Raw genomic sequence first — 20,774 nt, 5'->3', positions numbered from 1 at the left:
AAAATGTTGGCCATTAGACTTCAATCTTTGCTTCCTAACCTGATACATGGCCCTGATGGCCAGGGCACTTGTCTTTGGGGGTTGATTTGAAAGCATTTTTAAACTCTAAGAGTAAAAAAGGTTTGGCCAAAGCATCTTGTTGGGTTTTGGACAAGGTAGGGAGATTTAAAGAGTCTAGAAATGTGTTGATAGTAGAGTCCCTGTCTAGTTCACCTTCAACTCCTTTCTTTTGTGATAGGTTGTACAGGGCTTCGTAGAACAGTCTGAATTGCTTGGCGATAGCCTCAGATGAAAAGAGTTGATGGCCCAGAGGGGATTTGATGGAAGTTACGTATCTCGCTAGACATCTACATCTTATGTGCTACATCATGAATTTAGATGCTTTATTGCCATGGGCAATTTTTTTGTTGTTGAGGATAAATAATATTTTCTGATTTTGCATTTAAATGGTTTTTAAGTTTTGTTCTAAAGGCTGTCAGTTTAGACAGATGTTGGGCTGCTTTTATGAAGGGATTATATATTGTGAATATTGTCTAATAAGGAGGAAATGTGTTTGTCAGATTGTTTCTTTAACAAGGAGCATTTGCTAATAAAGTGGCCCCTGATGAACACTTTGTGAGCATCCCATAAGGTTTGAGGAGAAATGTCTGGTGTGTTGTTGGTGGTGAAATATTCATCTAGGAGAGATGAGAAATGCTTCTTGTGGTCCTCGTTGTATTTGGTCTTTGGGAGTGAAAATATAGTCAATCCTACTATAGGAATTTTCCTGGAGCTGAGTAAAAGGAATAATCTATGCAAGAGGGATTGAGGCATCTCCATATGTCCACAAGACCTAAGTCGTAGAGTTTAGAATTAAGCATTTTCAGGTTTCTTGCTGAAAAATAAGATCTTTTAGAGGAAGTGTCAACTAGAGGTTGAGTGTTCCCTCTTGCATAGATTCTACCAAGATTAAGACAGAAATTAGCCAGGTGGTCTGATCATTATTGGGAGCATATATGTTGACAAAGGTATACATCTTATTTCTGATACTGCCTTTTAAAATAATGTATCTGCCCTCTGGGTCTTGTGTATGTGTGGAGTCTATGAGCTCTTTCTATAATCATCTGGGAGGGTTCACTATTATTCAGGAGGGATTCAGCAATCTGTATGATAGTGTCCTTAAGATCGCCATTAGGTACCGATTCAGGTATGCCTCAGAACCGGAGATTATTCCTCCTTCCTCGATTTATATGATCTTCCATTGCAGCATGGAGAAGGTTTATGTGGTGTTGACATGAGGCGAGAGAGTTGGAGACTGCTGAGCTGTGTTCTAGGGTGGCCTGTTGCGTGGTCTCCAGGGATTCAACTTTGTGGCCTATATGTTGTATCTCGTGTGTTAGCAACGAGATCTCGTGCTTGAGAGGTGACAGGGCCTCTGCTATTGCCTGTTTGATACATTTCCTGGATACCGGCAGTGTATGGGAGTATTCTGACTCACCCCCATCGCTGTCGCTTTCGGACCAGCCTTTCTCTGAGACCGCTACAGCACTCTCGTCTGCCGGTGCCATCTTGGATTTTTTTGTCACAGGCGCTGCTGCTTGCTTTTTCAGGTATTTTGCCATTCCTGATCCCGGATTTGGATCTTTGAGGATTACAGCGGATTCAGTGGGTTTCTGTCCCTCAATTTTTACCATTCTGAAGTCTAGTGGCTATTGTTAGCTTGTCCCTTTAGCAAGGAAGTATATGGAGCTCAGCCAAGCATGTCTTCACAGTGTGGGTGTTGGCTCCGCCCCCACTGGTGTCTGTCTGTCTTGATGAGTTAGGCCGAGATCTGTGTAGGCATTATACTAGACCGTTATCATATACCTGCTGCTCTCTGTCCTGACAATGCTGTGATTTTTTCAGGCCTTATACTAAACCATTAACTTTAGTTTCTGATGCTGCTGCCTGTCCTGCTAAGTTAGGCAAGCTATGTGTAGACCTTATACTATGGTGTTTCCATTTACCTGCTTTGGTCTGTCCTGATCCTGCAGAGTTGAGGTAAGCAATGTGTGGCCCTTATACTGCAGAGTTTCCATTTACATGTTACTGTCTGTCATGATCCTGCAGGGTTTGAGAAATTCGATTTGTAGTCCTTATACTGTTGCTTTACTATTTACCTGCTACTGTCTGGTCTAATCCTGCCAAGTTATGTGTTTCCATTATAGTACAGTGTTATCAATTAACTGTTGATGCTGTTTGTCCAGATCATGCTGAGGTCAACCAGCATGGACCACTTATTCACCCTCGGACTATGACAAGTATTGAGTATTATAATTCTCGTAAACTGGTGTGCATGTTTAATATTTGTGCATGTGCTCTAGTCATCGTATATTGTAAATATTTATATAGTGTTACATAAATATATATATACAGTACAGACCAAAAGTTTGGACACACCTTCTCATACAAAGAGTTTTCTTTATTTTCATTACTATGAAAATTGTAGATTCGCACTGAAGGCATCAAAACTACGAATTAACACATGTGGAATTATATACATAACAAAAAAGTGTGAAACAACTGAAAATATGTCATATTCTAGGTTCTTCAAAGTAGCCACCTATTGCTTTGATTACTGCTTTGCACACTCTTGGCATTCTCTTGTTGAGCTTCACGAGGTAGTAACCTGAAATGGTCTTCCAACAGTCTTGAAGGAGTTCCCAGAGAATGCTTAGCACTTTTTGGCCCCTTTGCCTTCACTCTGCGGTCCAGCTCACCCCAAACCATCGCGATTGGGTTCAGGTCCAGTGACTGTGGAGGCCAGGTCATCTGGTGCAGCACCCCATCACTCTCCTTCATGGTCAAATAGCCCTTACACAGCCTGGAGGTGTGTTTGGGGTCATTGTCCTGTTGAAAAATAAATCATGGTCCAACTAAACGCAAATCGGATGGAATAGCATGCCACTGCAAGATGCTGTGGTAGCCATGCTGGTTCAGTATGCCTTCAATTTTGAATAAATCCCCAACAGTGTCACCAGCAAAGCACCCCCACATCATCACACCTCCTCCTCTATGCTTCACGGTGGGAACCAGGCATGTAGATTCCATCCGTTGAGCTTTTCTGCGTCGCACAAAGACACGGTGGTTGGAACCAAAGATCTAAAATTTTGACTCATCAGACCAAAGCACAGATTTCCACTAGTCTAATGTCCATTCTTTGTGTTCTTTAGCCCAAACAAGTCTCTTTTGCTTGTTGCCTGTCCTTAGCAGTGGTTTCCTAGCAGATATTCTACCACGAAGGCCTGATTCACACAGTCTCCTCTTAACAGTTGTTCTAGAGATGTGTCTGCTGCTAGAACTCTGTGTGGCATTGACCTGGTCACTAATCTGAGCTGCTGTTAACCTGCGATTTCTGAGGCTGGTGACTCGGATGAACTTATCCTCCACAGCAGAGGTGACTCTTGGTCTTCCTTTCCTGGGGCGGTCCGCATGTGAGCCAGTTTCTTTGTAGCACTTGATAGTTTTTGTGACTGCACTTGGGGACACTTTTAAAGTTTTCCCAATTTTTCAGACTGACTGACCTTCATTTCTTAAAGTAATGATGGCCACTCGTTTTTCTTTACTTAGCTGCTTTTTTCTTGCCATAATACAAGTTCTAACAGTCTATTCAGTAGGACTATCAGCTGTGTATCCACCTGACTTCTCCACAACACAACTGATGGTCCCAACCCCAAAAATTGTATTATCATGTTAATTTTCGTTGATGCACCTTATAATAGAAACATAACATAGAAACATAGAATGTGTCGGCAGATAAGAACCATTTGGCCCATCTAGTCTGCCCATCTAATATTTTTCTGTTAAAAATCACAACATTTGGTATTTACTCTTGTACTTGGCACTATTTACTTTGGTCACTACTTGAGAAAGGTCCCATTGTGTTGACCAAAAAGTTACTTAATAAACACACAATTTCTGTCAGAACATTTGGGGCATTTGTTTTTTGTTATCTGATATATTGGACTATTTTATATTGGCCTTTGCAATCTTAAAAAAATAATAATAAATAAATTAAAAAGTTTATGTTGAAAATATTGAAGTTCTTATGCATGAAAGAACACTCTTGATGTAAGCGAAGAACAAACATGCTGCATGCTGCTCTTGTCCTGATCGTTCTGAGCTATGTGTAGGCATTACACTACACAGTTACCAATGACTGTTGCTATTATCCTGATCCTTTAGCGTTATGTGTAGGCCTTATACTACACCATGACCAATGACTGCTGCTATTATCCTGATCCTTCAGAGTTATGTGTAGGCCTTATACTCCACTGTTACCAATGACTACTGCTATTATCCTGATCCTTCTGAGTTATGTGTAGGCCTTCTACTCCCCCATTTCTATGTACCTGTCATGATATGGATGAGTTTGGGCTGGACTAAAAGGGCCTTACTGTAGCCCTATTAGTTAAAATAAAACAGAAACTATATATTTTTTTTTTCTTTAAAACATACGTTATAAGTTAACTAGAAAACCTTTATATTAACATTATGAAAAAGCTTTATATTTACATTTAAAACAATGGCAAAGCTTTAAGTTTGTCATGGAGGTTTAACAGCACCTCCATAGCCTTATTGTGCTTCTCCTCCAGCTTCATAATTTCGTGGGAAAACTGGAGCTTCAGCTCCCGCAACTTTCGCAGCTGGTACTCCCGTAGCTCCTTTATATGTTTGTGGTGCTCCCGTAGCTCCTTTATATGTTTGTGGTGCTCCCGCTACAGCTCTAAGATTTTCTATTTTTCAGTTGTATTAGTACTGTTTAAAAAAAATTGTAATAATTGATTGCTAATCAGATTAAAAGCCAATTATGGATTAGTGTATAAAGCAATAGACAATTTACATATCAATTTGTTATATAGTTGTTTAGTTAGGAATAGTTCATTAGAGTCTAGTGTTGTTAAGTTAATGGTTTTTCTGTAGATTAATAAATTTGTCTATAGTGTTGCTGTTTTCTATTACTGGAGTGTTTGTTATACCTTTATCATTGCCCTTTTTGTGTGTGTTTTTATGCCATTTATACTATTTTATAGATAAAGATTAATATTGCTGTGTGCACTGTAGTAGCCCAAAGGGGAGAATCATGGATGGTCAGTATGTCTCAATGAGAATGTATTCCTAAATGAAGTAACCTTATGTTACTGATTCCCAGGAATTATCATTAAAGTGTATTTTGGGTTCGGGTTTTAGGAGTGATTAGAGACAATGGGTGGGACAGGTCACTCATGTACCCCATCCAGGGTTTTCATAAAGGTGTGGTTAAAAAGGCTGGGGAGATAAAGTGTGGACAGGTGATCTGAACGCTGAACAATCTGAGAGGGGAACCTGATCTCTGAAAGGCTGTAAAGAGTGTTGAGATACTACTGTATTGTTACCCTGCTTGGACTGAACTCAAAGTGTGGGACTTTATGTTATCCAATATGTGTGGGCTGAAGAAAATTAAAGGTAAAGCTTAAACATGCTTATTATTGTTTGCTGCAATAAACTATGCCTGTGGTGAAGACTAAACTGACACCTGTGTGTGTGTGTGTGTGTGTGAATAGTGACTGAGTTAAAACACCCACAGCACATATATACCCTCCTGGTGGGGGGTGGTCACAACCTCATCCTCGTCCTTGTCCTCCTCCTGAGAAGCTGGGGGGGGTGGTAAAGAGGGTGGTGTGAGGGTATGGCCTCTTCAGACTCCATCACTTCACCCACATCAGATGGGGTAGGGGCATTCTGCTGCCCAGAAAGTCAGGCATGCTCCTCCCCCTCTTCTGACGCAGAGACCTCCACCACTGCCTTTCTGGAAGGCCTGCAGCGGACGGAGGGAACAGGAACATCTATAATGACACAATTTTCATAATTTATAAAAGCAACTCTTAAATCATAACTGTACATATACATTACAGAGTGTTGGTGAAAGATACAAAAGTTATGTAAGCATTGTACCTGGGCATATTCTGTCACAGATCTCTCTTTTCCGATCTGAATGCCACCTCTTGAGATCTGACATTTCTTCAAGATGGACATCCTCTTGTGCTGGCCATTGTGATCCCTCCACAGCTCATACCTGATCCTCTGCACTATACGATGCTTGTCAGTGTGGGACGGGGTCTTTTCATACCCCTGCTCCAACGTGTGATGCAGGATAAAAAAAGCAAGAATAGAATCCCAAATTTTTAAAATACAAGTATTATAAATTAAAGGGGTTCTCCTGGCGTTTTCTATTGATGACCTATCCTCAGGGTCCGACACCCGGCACCCCCACCGATCAGTGAGAAGATGGCACCCGTAGTGTGTACATCCATCTCCCGACACTCTTCCTGCATGCTGCTGCTGTCCCATAGACATACAGCAGTGAAGGAAGAGAGAAGGGAGAAGAGAGATGGCACGTGCGCAATGCGTGTGCCGTCTCATGATTGGTGGGGGTGTCCCGGGTGTCAGACCCTGCCAATCTGAAAAATCCCGGAGAACCCCTTCAATGTCATCATCTCAACCCAAAAAATTAATACATTTGTGTTTGAAAGGTAAATATTAGATTTAAGGTTACCATTATAACATCTGATTGTATTGAAATTGTATGTGTGTGTGGTATTAGCAATCGGGTATTGGCCATCTGAGAAGAGGTGTACCTGTCTAGTGAAGTGACGGTACGGTATGGGGTGTAGAGCTGGTTCACCTCCCCGTGGTGCACCCTGGGTAACGCTTAATTAACCAGAAAATACTGGCAGTCAAACGTTACTTCTCCTGACAGGACATAAATTAGAATCTATAGACAGTGTGTGTGGGTGTGGGGGTATGGGGGTATATAGTGTGTGGGATATAGTGTCGGGTATATAGTGTGAGGCAGAAAAATGGATGTGCAATGTGCATATTAGAGATATTTGTCTGCTAGCCATACATACATGCTACAGACATAGTGTTGTGATGTCAGAGTCAAACTGCGCCTAACACTAGTCCCCACCCGACATGTTTCGCCGCGATGCGGCATCGCGGCGAAACATGTCGGGTGGGGACTAGTGTTAGGCGCAGTTTGATTTTAGGCAGACGTCAGTACTGCAGGAGTTTCACCAAGTTATATGGTCTCAGAAATATGATATTTATCTTTTGAGTGTATGAAAATGTTGTGTTATGAGTGGCAGTGATAAGTGACACGCAGATCCATCTAATAGGTGTTAGGATTTATAGCTAGGACCTGGGCCCAGGTCCTGGTATTCCCTAAATAGGGTTATGTCCTTGTTCTGTGTATCCAACTGCACACCATAAATCACTACATTTAATCTCCTCTCTCTAATTTGAGAGAAATAGTTTCAATCAGCAACTCAACATAATCCAGTACCATCGTCTGATAGTTTTAAGTGTGTGGGTATTGGGGTATTTATAACCCTATTTTAAAGGATCAAATAAAGTTTATGTCTTAATTTTCAATTAGTAGTACCCCTACAGGGATTTTTTGGTCCAGTGACCAGTGTTGTTTTTGAGGTTTAACCTCCCGAGGGTTTCTACTAGGGCCCATCCAATAATACCCTGGGATGGCACAGGTGCTTCTGATGCCAAGGATTGCGAACCATACTTTCATCAGGATTTCCACCACAACCTACATTAGTGGCTGCAACCCCCCCTTCTCCTCCTCCACTTCCACCTCTGAATTCATATCTTGCAGCACCTGTCAGCCATCAGTCAGTAGCTGGAAGCAGTGTATCACTGTAGTGGGGAAGCAGCAACAGGCCGTGCTAAAACTAATATGTTTAGGTGACAAACTGCACACCATCGCAGAGCTGTGGCAGGGTCTAAGGGACCAGACTGAGCTGTGGCTCTCGCCACTCAACCTACAACCAGGCATGTTTGTGCCTCAAAATTGCCACATTATTAGAGTAACCATCCCACTTCTGTGTCTACTGAAACGCTCGCTGCTCACAATGAAGGCGGATAATTTGCATTTGGAAGAGGTGGAAATGGGTGAAGACAAAAAAATGGGTGATAGCCAGACCACCCTTAGTTCCTCTTCTCAGCGCAAATTGGATGATGAGGAGGAGGAGGAGGAAACGGTTGCTTCCGCTTCAGAGGCTAATACCTACAGCAGGATTATTCCATCTGTTCAGCATGGATGGACAGAAGAGGAGGAAGATGATGAGGAGATTGAGAGTCATCCTCCTGATAAGGACAGCAAAGTCTTGTCTGTTGGTACTCTGGCACACATGGCTGACTTTATGTTATGCTGACTTTCCCTCGCGTTATATACATTTTGGCCAACACCGATTACTGGTTGTTTACGCTTTTCAACCCAAGCTACAAAGAGAACTTCTCATCTTTCATTCTTGTGGTGGAGAGGACTAGCAAAAAGGTGCAATGCCAGAAGGTCCTTGTGGAAAAATTGCTTCAAAAATTTCCAACTGACAACGCTGGCAGTAGAGTACGTAGTTCCCTGGGCAACCGAGGAGGGGAGACGAGGGGAACACACAGCAGTTCCAACAGCGGTAATGCAACACTCTCCAAGGCCTGGGAAAGTTTCATGACACCCCACCAGCAACCTCACCCTAATGCGCGGCCTAGTCTCAATTGGAGAGAAAAGTTTTGGAAGATGGTGAAGGAGTACGTAGCAGACCATGTCAGCGTCCTCAATGATACCTCTGTGCTTTACAACTATTGGGTGTCCAAGCTGGACACATGGCACAAACTGGCGCTCTACACCTTGGAGGTGCTGACCTGCCCTGCAGCCAGCGTTTTAGTCAGCAGTTATTTAGTGTTGCTTGTGGCATAATACTCTACTCCACCAGAGGAAAGCGGCTGAACATAAAGGCACTTTAAACGTGGCTTTTATGGTGTATTGAATACACTTTATTCCCATGCATCCCTTCCACCACAAAAAAGGGTATATGGTTCAATATTCCTTTTCTTTTCCTCCTCCTTCATCATATCAACATGCTTATTAGGCTGCCCTCACTCCTAAAGTTTCAGAGGGTCAGCTCAGCAGCAGGCCCTCAACCATAGTTTTTTTTTTTTATGATCAGCTCAGCAGGAGACCCTCAATCATAATTTTTTTGATGGTCATCTCAGCAGCAGGCTCTCAACCATAATTTTTCCGATGGTCAGCTCAGCAGCAGGCCCTCAACGATAATTTTTTCCATGGTCAGATCAGCAGCAGGCCCTTACCCATAATGTTTTAGATGGTCAGATCAGCAGCAGGCCCTCTCCCTTAATGTTTTAGAGGGTCAGCTCAGCAGCAGACCCTCACCCCTAATGTTTTAAATGGGCAGATCAGCAGCAAGCCCACGCCTGTAATGTTTTAGATGGTCACTAGCAGGCCCTTGCTCCTAATGTTTTTGAGGGTCACCAGCAGGCCATCAATCATAATTTTCAACCGTGTGAATGATGCCTTCCTTTATGTGATATACAGGTTGTATTGGAGTGTCTCTTCCTTGCAATTTTTGACAGCATTTGCACTTTATATACAAGTAAAAATACAACAAAGAATGTTTCCTAACAATTTTTCATCTAAAATCTATTTTATCTTTGGTTTGGTGCGTATTATTGTCAGTCCGTAAAAGTGGCATACTACTCGGACAACATCATTCCCAGCAGCAACCTGGGAGTCCAAGATGCATCCAGACATCCTCCCCGTGCTGTTCCCAAACCATTTCAGTGGTGTTTCCATCAATTTCTGACCTTTTTTCCCTGTGAATCAGACACCCTCTCCTCTTCAGAGCAGGGGTGCCTGGTTTAATGCTTAGGTTCTCCCATTGACTTCCATTATGCCCGGGTGCTCAGTAGAGCACTCAAGAATCCCGAGATATTCTACTCGATCACCCGAATACCGGAGCACTTTAGTGCTCGATCAACACTAATAACTAGAGATAAGTTAGATAACTTGTTAATACGTTTTCAAAAGTTTGATTCAGCTGCTTTGCCGAACTTAAACAAGAAATTTGATTTGTTACAAATTACTCTGTAACAAATCATATTGTTTGGGGTGAGTGCAATGACAGGTATCGGCGATCACGCCACTTCCCACCATTTAACTCCTCAGATGCCGCGTTCAACACTGGTCGTTTCATCTGAGTGTCACATTCAGCCTATCAGGCGGTTAATCAGGGGTTAAAACAACTAAATACTTCATCAATTTGATCGCGGAGAGGCCATTGGAGCCAGCTTGATTGAAGAAAATTGACTCTTGTGTTTCCTGACGTGTGATGTCACCAAATCATCACACTGGGCAGGCGCATTGATATCATTAGTGATGAGGTAAGTATGCATTTTTATTTACCACCATTTCAGGAAAAGTTGATTCAGTACCACGAAGAACCAAGAAATTTGGATTTGTGACTAATCAAATGACCTTTAGTTATCAGATTCAAGTTACTATTGCTGCTTAGGTGAGATACCATTTTAATATCTATTTTAATTAAGCAAGTATTTTTTATCACAGTGAATGAAGATATATATGCTTACATTATTACAATGCATTATGCACATATTTGTGAACACATCTTACAAAGCTTGTGCAGTGTCATATACAAATAATTGAATATGATGTTCTCTATTTATAAGTGTGCTACATAGCTACTGGCTTGATCATAGAACTGTTCATAACACATACTATGTTTCTCAACTGCTAGGAGTATGTCAGACTAATGTGCAGCTTTGCTTTGTGTAGCATTTCCAAACACCTTTCTGACATCCATAAAAGTTGGTGATATAGGGATTTATATTTCTATATCACATCTATTGCTTTTCCTTACATCTACAGGCCTTTTAATGTGAGGATCACATCTCTCTCTGCCATAGACTCATCCTCTCCAGCAATTGCCTGTCTTCATTGTTTGCAGGTTGGCTCATGACAGGCGTGTGATATCCTGGTATAAGACACAAGGCTTGTGTAAAGAATTCCATTGTAGAATGAATAGGTGACATGGGAGGAGTAGACGCTGAATACAATACAGTGATCATTTTCCTCTCTCTTTCCTTTAACATGAGAATCAATTGCATCTCCTACTGTTAACTGTGTGACCTTCCCACCTTTATCATGCAAAACCTGCCTTCTTTTCTTTCCTTAAAGCATAGGCGTGGAACAGCTTACTCACCTGGACTTTAAAAGCGTGTCTGATGAAAATCTACGCATCAAAGTAGTGCAGAAATATGTTATTTGGCTGAAAAGGGAGACTACCATATTTTTCGCCCCCCCTGCATCTTATGGGGTGAATACTAATGAGCACTTCTATCTTGGAAGCGCTCATTAGAAGTGATGGTCAGTTCGCATTGTTCACCTGCGAACATATGCGGGCTGCCATCTTTTTTCATAAGTCCGGGGAGGCCTGTGCGCGAGCCGGTCTGAAGACAAGTGCAGTCAGCGGGAGCAGGCAGTTCCCAGAACAGCCCGATGAAGGTCCTCGGTGGCTGTTCTCGGAACTGCCTGCTCCCGGTGACCGCATTTGTTTTCAGACCGGCTCACGGCACAGGCACAGTTAAGGGCTTACCTGTGCCTCCCCGGACTTGTGAAAAAAGATGGCAGCCCGCATATGTTCGCAGGTGAACAATGCAAACTGGCCATCACTGCTCATTAGTACCAGAGGACCGGGAAGAGGTGAAGGCTCTGTACTCAACACTTCCTGGTCCTCAGCTGTCGGCTGTGCAGGGGGTACGCACAATGTGAGGGCGCTCTGTGACCTCACCTGTGTGCGCCAGTTCACAGCACAGCCGACAGCAGGAATAAGAATAAGAGGATTACGCTGGAGGAGAGGAGCAGACACGTCTGGGAGCAGGAGAGGTAAGTGTTTTTTGTTTTGTTTTGTGTTCTCTGACTGATGAGAGGCATGGGAGCTGAAATATCGCGATGGAGGCTGAAACATGACAATGGATGCTGATATGGGGGCAGAAATATGGCCATGGGGCCTGATAATGAGGGCTAAAATTTGGCAATGGGGACTGACATATGGCCATAGGGGCAGAAATATGGTGATGTGGGCTGAAATATGGCCATGGGGCTAAAATATGGCAATGGGGTCTATTATGGGGGTGAAATATGGCAATGGTGGCTGAAATGGGGGCTGATGAGAGGCATATGGGGGCTGATCGGAGGCATGGGGGCTGATATGAGGGCTCAAGAGAGGCAGGGGGCTCTTATCTGAGGTCTGATTGGGGGTCATTCACATCGCGGTCTGAGCTGAGGTCTGATTGGAAGTCTAATCTCAGGTCTTATTGGGGCCTTATTAACATTGGAGGTCTGATTATGGCTGCCATCTAAGGTCTGATTAGCACTGGGGGTATGACTGGTTGTATGACCTGAGGTCTAATGAAAATTATATTTTTTCTTATTGTCCTCCTCTAAAATCTATGTACGTCTTATGGGCCGGTGCGTCCTAGAGGGTGAAAAATAGTCTACTTCATACTTCTCAACACTGTTTTATTTTTCTGATGGACTGTAACTAGTGAATTCTGAATTGTTATTTATGAGCGTGGAATATAAATTATTCTCAGGGCCAGGAGTCCAGAGACTTACCAGTATTTTTTTAATGAAATTAATCAAATTAAAGAGGTGTAAAGGTGCATTATCACAACAGCATACCTATACTCATTGCTAGACTCTGTTCACACAATATTTATGTGCTTTATCTGATGTAATCTAAATGTCTCCATTGATGTACACAAAGTTACAAAGTTATAGGGCAAACATCTGCCAAGTTAACATCTGGATGCTATTTCTAACAGTATTGAAAATTAGTGATGGATAAACATCGGCCGGGACGTTTCGCAAACGCAAGATCAAATATCCGCGAACCGCGCGTTTGTGGCGGGCCCCATTCACTTTAATGGCAGGCAAAACTGAATAACCTTCAGGTCATATTTGCAGCCACCAAATACTTACAAAGAGTGCACAAATAGTCCCACAACATGGACAGTGACATACCAGAGGGAGATCAATGGCAAAAATTCCCACAAAAAATATGTATTTTAATCAGGGGAAATTTGTATGCGTCTTAAAGGGAAACTCTGAAAAATGTGCACTGCTGGAGCCTAGAAATTTTTTATTTTAGGTCACGGGAGTACGGGCCCCAAAAATTAGGCATTCACCTGACAGAAAAGAACAAGTGATTACGTGGCTGGAGGTATATTAGGTGGTCAGTAAATAACAATTTTACTGTAGGCCAGTGGAGTACAGGCCCCAAAAAATTATGCATTCAATTGATAGAAAAGAAAAAGTGATTATGTGGCTGGAGGTATATTATTAGGCGGTCAGTTGATAACAATTTTACTGCAGGCCAGTGGCGAACAGGCCACAAACATTAGCTATTCACTGGAGAGAAAAGAACAAGTGATTATGTGGCTGGAGGTATATTAGACGGTAAGTGGATAACAATTTTACTACAGTCCAGTGGAGTACAGGCCCCAAAAATTAAGCATTCACTGAATAGAAAAGATCAAGCGATTATGTGGCTGTAGGTATATTAGACGGTCTCTGGATAACAGTTTTAATGCAGGCCAGTGGAGTACAGGCCCCAAACATTAGGCATTCACCGGACAGAAAATAAAAAGTGATTATGTGGCTGGAGGTACATTAGGTGGTCATTGGATAACAATTTTACTGTAGGTCAGTGGAGTACAGGCCTCACAAATTATGCATTCACAGGGCAGAAAAGAACAAGTGATTATGTGGCTGGAGGTATATTAGGCAGTCAGTGAATAGCAATTTTGCTGCAGGCCAGTGGCAAACAGGCCACAAAAATTAGGCATTCACTGGACAGAAATGAACAAGTGATTATCTTGCTGGATTTATATTAGACGGTCAAAGGATACAAATTTTACTGCAGGCCAGTAGAGTACAGGCCCCAAACATTAGGCATTCACCGAACAGAAAAGAAAAAAGTGATTATGTGGCTGGAGGTATTTTAGACGGTCACTGGATAACAATTTTTCTGCAGGCCAGTAGAGTACAGGCCCCAAACATTAGGCATTCACAGGACAGAAAAGAAAAAAGTGATTATGTGGCTGGAGGTATTTTAGATGGTCAGAGGATAACAATTTTTCTGCAGGCCAGTGGAGTACAGGGCCCAAACATTAGGCATTCACCAGACAGAAAATAACAAGCAATTATGTGGCTGGAGGTATATTAGGTGGTCAGTGGATAACAATGTTAGTGTAGGCCAGTGGAGTACAGGCCCCTCAAATTATTCATTCAGTAGACAGAAAAGAACAAGTGATTATGTGGGTGGAGGTATATTAGGCAGTCAGTGGATAACAATTTTTCTGTAGGACAGTGGAGTACAGGCCCTAAAAATTATGCATTCACTGGATAGAAAATATCAAGTGATTATGTGGCTGGAGGTATATTAGACGGTTAGTTGATAACAATTTTACTGCACGCCAGTGGAGTACAGGGCCCAAACATTAGGCATTTTCCGGAAGAAAAGAACAAGTGATTATGTGGCTGGACGTATATTAGATGGTCACTGGATAACAATTTTACTTTAGGCCAGTACAGCCCAAAAAAAATTGGCATTCACTTGGCGGAAAATAACAAGTTATTATGTGGCTGGGGGTACATTAGGCGGTCACAGGATAACAATTTTACTGTGCACCACTGCAGTAGAGGGCCCGTTAGGCATTCACCTAACAGAAAAGGCCTTTTATGCCAATTTATATACATAATACAAGGAACTTTCTTTGTTCTGGGTAGTGGCAGATATGTGTGGGCTGGGATCCATGTCTCTTGCATTTTTAGAAATGTGAGGTATTCCACACTGTCGTGAGCTAGGCGAGTGCGCTTATCGGTCGCTATACCCGTTGCTGCGCTGAACGTCCTTTCCGACAGGACACTCGACGAGGGGCAAGCCAAGAGTTTCATGGCAAATTGTTTCCACTCTGGTCAAGCCTGCACACCTAGTAGTCCAGGGCTTCCTCGCTTCTCAGAGCGTCCACATTGGCTGTTAACCCGATGTAGTCAGACACCTGTCAGTATAGGCCTTCCTTCAGGCTGGCTATGGAGGGCAGCTGTCAATGGGTTAGCTGCAAGAATTATCTCATATCAGAAGTGACCAACACATGTAGGATTGGTACCCGCACCTGTTTTGCTGTGGGTGGAAATTCCTCTACCAGAATCGGCAACAGCAGAATGCAGCATCTCTCGCAGCAAGACCTGGAAATGTTGCATTCTGCCAGCCCTCTGTGATGTGTTTGTACTGGGGCTCTAAGTACGTTGCCACCCAGTACTGGTCCTTGCCCTTTAAGCTTTTTATATGTGGGTCCCTCTTTAAACACTGGAGCATGAAGGCCCCTCTTTGTACTTAATTGGAAGCGGTGGATCACCCTGGCTCCTGCACATCACCCAGGAGAATTTCGTCCTCGGTCTCCTCCCCCCAGCCATGGACAACACCAGGGATCCCAAAAAGGTTTAAAGTCCCCCTCAAAGTTTACTCTTCTTGCTCCTCCTCCTCCTTCCAGCCACCATCCTCCTCTGACTCCTCTTCAGACTCCTGCTGACTTGTCTCAGATGGAGTAACCTGCCCTGGGAATTCATTCAGCATTGCAAATTACTCATCTTCCAGCTCCTGCTCCTCGATGGCTTGATCAATGACACAACGCAATGCATGCTCCAGAAAGAAGGCGTAAGGTACAATTTCACTGATGGTGCTCTGGCTGTGACGGAACAGTTTGGTGATCTCATCAAATGGCTGCAAAGTCTGCATGTGTCGCGCATGAGCAGCCACTGGAGCAGTGAAAAGAAACTAAGTTCCATAAAACCTGTCCTGCTGCAGAGTTTGTACAGGTAGTCATTAATGGCATGTTGCTGCTGGAGCAGCCTATCAAGCATATATAACAGCAGTCAGCAACCTTCAGCACTCCAGATGTGTTGAAACTACGACTCCCAGCATGCTCCATTCACTTTTATGGGAGTTCTGAAAATAGCTAAGCCAGTGTGCATGCTGGGAGTCATAGTTTCACCACAGCTTGAGTGCCGAAGGTTGCTGATCCCTGATATATAAGGTGGAGTTTCAGCGCGTCGTGCTGTCACTAATCAAACGTCTGATGGGCACTTTGTGTCGCCGCTGAATGTCAGCAAGGCGAGCCATGGTCGTTTAATATCTTCTAAAATGGCCAAAGATTTTCCTGGCCTGCTGCAAGACATCCTGGAGCCCGGGGTATTTGGCAACTAATCGCTGCACGACTAGGTTTAGGACGTGTGCCTTGCATGGCACGTGTGTCATTTTGCCCTGTTTCAGCGCGCTCAGCATATTGGCACCGTTGTTGCACACCACGTTACCAATTTTCAAATTGAGCAGGGTTAGCCAATGATCGGCCTGTGACCTCGGACCTGAAATAAGTGCAGGACCGGTGTGGCTCTTGGCTTCCAGGCAGAATAGCCGCAGCACAGCATGGCATACGTCTCACCTGGCATGTCGAATAGGTACTGGGGAGCTTGGGGGGTGCACGGAAGAGGCAGTAGCAGTGGAAAATGAGATGTCAGCTGAGGAGGAGACTGAGGATAGAGTAGAAGAAGAAGAGGCAGACCTGCATGCAATCCTTGGCAATGTTTTGGATCTGGTCAGGATACCAGGTAGGTTGATGTACTGCTCCAAATTAATAGTAAATTATCTTAACGTGCACAGAGAAATCAAACTCTGATGCACCCGAGTGGAGTTAAAGCAAATCGCTATTTTATTGTGAGTGTTCACACAGAATATACCCGTGGGAAGTGACTAAATGTGGTGCATTTTATTGGTTACTGGGAAATAATAGCAAGCATTTATTGGGTTAATCTTACACTTCTTTTCCATCAGGCTGATTTAAGACATTAGCTTCACATCGCAGCTCCGCAACCCCTTCTCACTGACATGTACATAGGGCTTTGGAATTCGCTCCTTTCCGCCTCCCATCTTCAACATAGTGGAAAAGCTGTGTGCCTGGTGGTACATCCAGGAAGCAGGATTTTTCTACTAAGCGGTGTCTGAGCAGTTTGACGCAAGTGTATAAAACAAGCAAGTATCCGTATTGTTTCAATAGTCCATAACAGTGGATTGACACGCTACAGTGGAGCAGATTATCACCATAAGGACCAGGAGTTGGAACTTACTGAGTGACTCTCAGCCATGTGACTGTGTGTATGTGTGTGTATGTATACCTATATTTCTCTATGCACAGTTGCAAAGTTCCATTGATCTTATACATTCAACTTAGTTCAACTTAAGGGGGTTGTGCCACTAATTTAAATGTATCCTGCCCAACGGTTATCACTAGGGGTGAGCAGTACCCCTTGGAACCAAACCCAAGTTCGGGAAATAGTTTTTTACAGTAGAAATCAATTTATGAAGTTATTAACCCGAAGTCTCGCAAGACTTCGTGAAGTAATAACTTTGGCTCATAGGGACCAATACATTCTAATACTGTACGGACCGCTCACTCCATACAGTATTCAAACTAAGTTTTCAGTCGATTAGCTCATCCCTAGTTATCACTGTTATATTACTTTCCCAAAATACCAAAATTTATAAAAGCAGATTATTCAAAGGTTATTAGTTTAACATACCACCTGTGGCAAATCAGTTTTGATTCAGACGCTAATGCAGGACAAAAGAAGCCTCGTTGATAAGAACAAGGGGTGGTGTTAGTGTCACATGATCTGCTGATGTCAGAACATCTGTCACTGCCCATGTGACAAACATGACAAACTAAGAAATCGAATTCAAGCATGGGGAATAAGAGAAAACTGCAAATGAGGCAAATTGGTGTGTGTGTTAACAATTCAAGGAGGAAAGGGAGCATTGATGAATATAAACTTTAGAGTGAAAAGTAGTTTATGGCACAACCCCTTTAAGACCCTCTGTGCATCTTCATCCTTATTAGGGTTGAGTGATCCCGAACTGTAAAGTTCGGGTTCGTACCGAACTTTAGGAATTTTGGACCCCAGACCCGAACCCGAGCATTTCAGTAAAAGTTCAGGTTCGATGTTCGCCGCTTTCTTGGCGCTTTTTTAAAGGCTGCAGAGCAGCCAATCAACAAGCAGTTAACTGTCTGACCTTAGAAGCCCTCACAGCCATGCCTACTAATGGCATGGCTGTTATTGGCCAGAGCAGCATGTGACCCAGGCTCTATATAAGCTTGAGTCACATAGAGCTGCACATGACTCTGCTGTTACAAGTGTAGGGAGAGTATGCTGCTGGACTTGTGATTTCAGAGAGATAATAGGAGAGAATCTAACTCAGCGATCTACAGAGAAATAGTTGTGTGGGCGCAGGGCACAATCGTTTTACCATGCCCTCAGCCCATTGACAAAAAAAAAAACTTTTATAATTCTGTTAGTTCGGTGGGCGGCGGCGGCCATTTTATGCAAGCTCAGTGCACCAGCACTGCATCTGAGCTTTTGGGACATTGCAAATCAACATTTGTTTGGCAATCTACAACATCTGGATTAGTCAGTGTGCAATTTAAGGTAGAAATACACCCATCATTTTCTGAGGTTTTAAAAACACACTTTTTTGCCCTCCAAAAAACTGTATTTTCCTGATCTGCAAGTGTTAAATTTAAGTTTAATATATACAGCTTTCACATTCTGTTACCAAAAAAAAACACTGTTTTGGAAATCTACAACATCTGGATTAGTCAGTGTGCAATTTAAGCTAGAAATACACCCATCATTTTGTAGGGTTTTAAAAACACACTTTTTTGCCAAAAAGCTGTATCTTCCTGATCTGCAAGTGTCAAATTCAAGTTTAATATATACAGCTTTCATATTCTGTTACCCAAAAAAACAAAAAACACTTTTTTTGCAATCTACAACATCTGGATTAGTCAGTGTGCAATTTAAGCTAGAAATACACCCATCATTTTCCGGGGATTTAAAAACACACTTTTTTTGCCCACAAAAACAAACAAACAACAACTGTATTTTCCTGATCTGCAAGTGTTAAATTCAAGTTTAATATATACAACTTTCATATTATGTTATCAAGAAAACAATGCTTTGGCAATCTACAACATCTGGATTAGTTAGTGTGCAATTTAAGCTAGAAATACAGCCATCATTTTCTGTGATTTTAAAAACATACTTTTTGCTAAAAATCTGTATTTTCCTGATCTGCAAGTGTTGAATTCAAGTTTAAAATATACAGCTTTCATATTTTGTTACCAAAAAAACAATTTTTCGGCAATCTACAACAGCTGAATTAGTCAGTGTGCAATTTAAGCTAGAAATACACCCAGCTAGAAATACACCAATCATTGTCACCTCCATATATGGCCATATACAGTGCTTACATGGCTCTGTAGCACACATACACGGGATTGTAATGGTACCTTTGTCTTTGTCTTTAGACTTGCACCGGCAGGAAAAACTGAGTTTAATTCATATGCAAATGAGCACTTGCAAGTGCCCAGGGAGGAGTTCAGTGTGTAGGAGCCCAGGCTGCTCTGCCTTCTTTTCACTTTACTCCTCCCCAGCCTCTGCCTTTGCCCGCCTTCCAAGTCTCTTGCCTCATTGATAGGTCCGGACTTGAGGGCGGGCAAAGGAAGAGGCTGGGGAGGAGTAAAGTGAAAAGAAGGCAGAGCAGCCTGGGCTCTTACACACTGAACTCCTCCCTGGGCACTTGCGAGTGCTCATTTGCATATGAATTCAACTCTGTTTTTCCTGCTGGTGCAAGTCTAAAGACAAAGGTACCGTTACAATCCTGTATAGGTGTGCTACAGAGCCATGTAAGCGCTGTATATGGCCATATACATTTGGGTTAGATTCAGAAAGTTGGCATACTGCCATTTGGTGCACCAATATTGAATTCAGGACTACACAGGTTCAGGCCGTGTGAGATACACCCTCTACATCCAGGGGTTTGATTCAGACATTTGAAATACAGCCATTTTGGGCAAAGAAATATTTATTTCAGGCCTACACTGGTTCAGGCCATGTGAGATACCCACTCTACATACAGGGGTATTATTCAGGCATTTGAAATATAGCCATTTAAAATACAGACATTTTTGGCAAACAAATCTTTAATTTAGCCCTACACTGGTTCAGGCACTATGAGCTACAACCTCTACATACAGGGGTTTGATTTAGTCATTTGAAATACAGCCATTTTGGGCAAAGAAATCTTTAATCCAGGCCTGCACTGATTCAGGCCATAAGAGATACACCCTATACATCCAGGGGTTTGATTCAGGCATTTGAAAATACAGCCATTTTGGGCAAAGAAATCTTTAATTCAGGCCTACACTGGTTCAGGTCATGTGACCTACACCCTCTACATACAGGGGTTTGATTCAGGCATTTGAAATACAGCCATTTTGGACAAATAAATCTTTAATTTAGGCCTACACTGGTTCAGGCCCTGTGAGATACACCCTCTACATACAGGGGTTTGATTCAGGTATTTGAAATATGGCTATTTTTGGCAAATAAATCTTTAATTCGGACCTACACTATTTCAGGCCGTGTGAGATACACCCTCTACAAATAGGGGTTTAATTCAGGCATTTGAAATAAAGCCATTTTAGGCAAATAAATCTTTTATTTAGGCCTACACAAGTTCAGGCCCTGTGAGATACACCCTCTACATACAGTAGTTTGATTCAGGCATTTGAAATAATTAATTTTGAAATAAAGCCATTTTGGGCAAAGAAATCTTTAATTTAGGCCTACACTGGTTCAGGCCCTATGAGATACACCCTCTACATACAGGGGTTTGATTCAGGCATTTGAAATACATCCATTTGAAATACAGCCATTTTGGGCAAAGAAATCCTTAATCGAGGCCTAGTCTGGTTCAGGCCGTGTGAGATACACC

At 42.6% G+C, this 20,774-nt stretch overlaps 1 long non-coding RNA gene across 1 annotated transcript in view; it reads right to left on the bottom strand.

The window, feature by feature from the left end:
• Positions 1 to 4,850: 4,850 nt before the first annotated feature.
• The window catches only part of LOC122939123, an 82,969-nt gene continuing 67,045 nt past the window's right edge, over positions 4,851 to 20,774 (bottom strand). Inside the window, exons 2-3 of the long non-coding RNA XR_006390090.1 lie at positions 5,953 to 6,129; positions 4,851 to 5,843 (exon numbers count right to left, since the gene is read on the bottom strand). This is a non-coding gene — a long non-coding RNA (uncharacterized LOC122939123). The remainder of the gene's footprint in view (positions 5,844 to 5,952; positions 6,130 to 20,774) is intronic.

This window comes from Bufo gargarizans, chromosome 5 (assembly GCF_014858855.1).
Source record: "Bufo gargarizans isolate SCDJY-AF-19 chromosome 5, ASM1485885v1, whole genome shotgun sequence".
Lineage (NCBI taxonomy): Eukaryota > Metazoa > Chordata > Amphibia > Anura > Bufonidae > Bufo > Bufo gargarizans.
The sequence above is the reverse complement of the archived record's forward strand: the minus strand, read 5'-3'. Positions and strand labels throughout refer to the sequence as shown.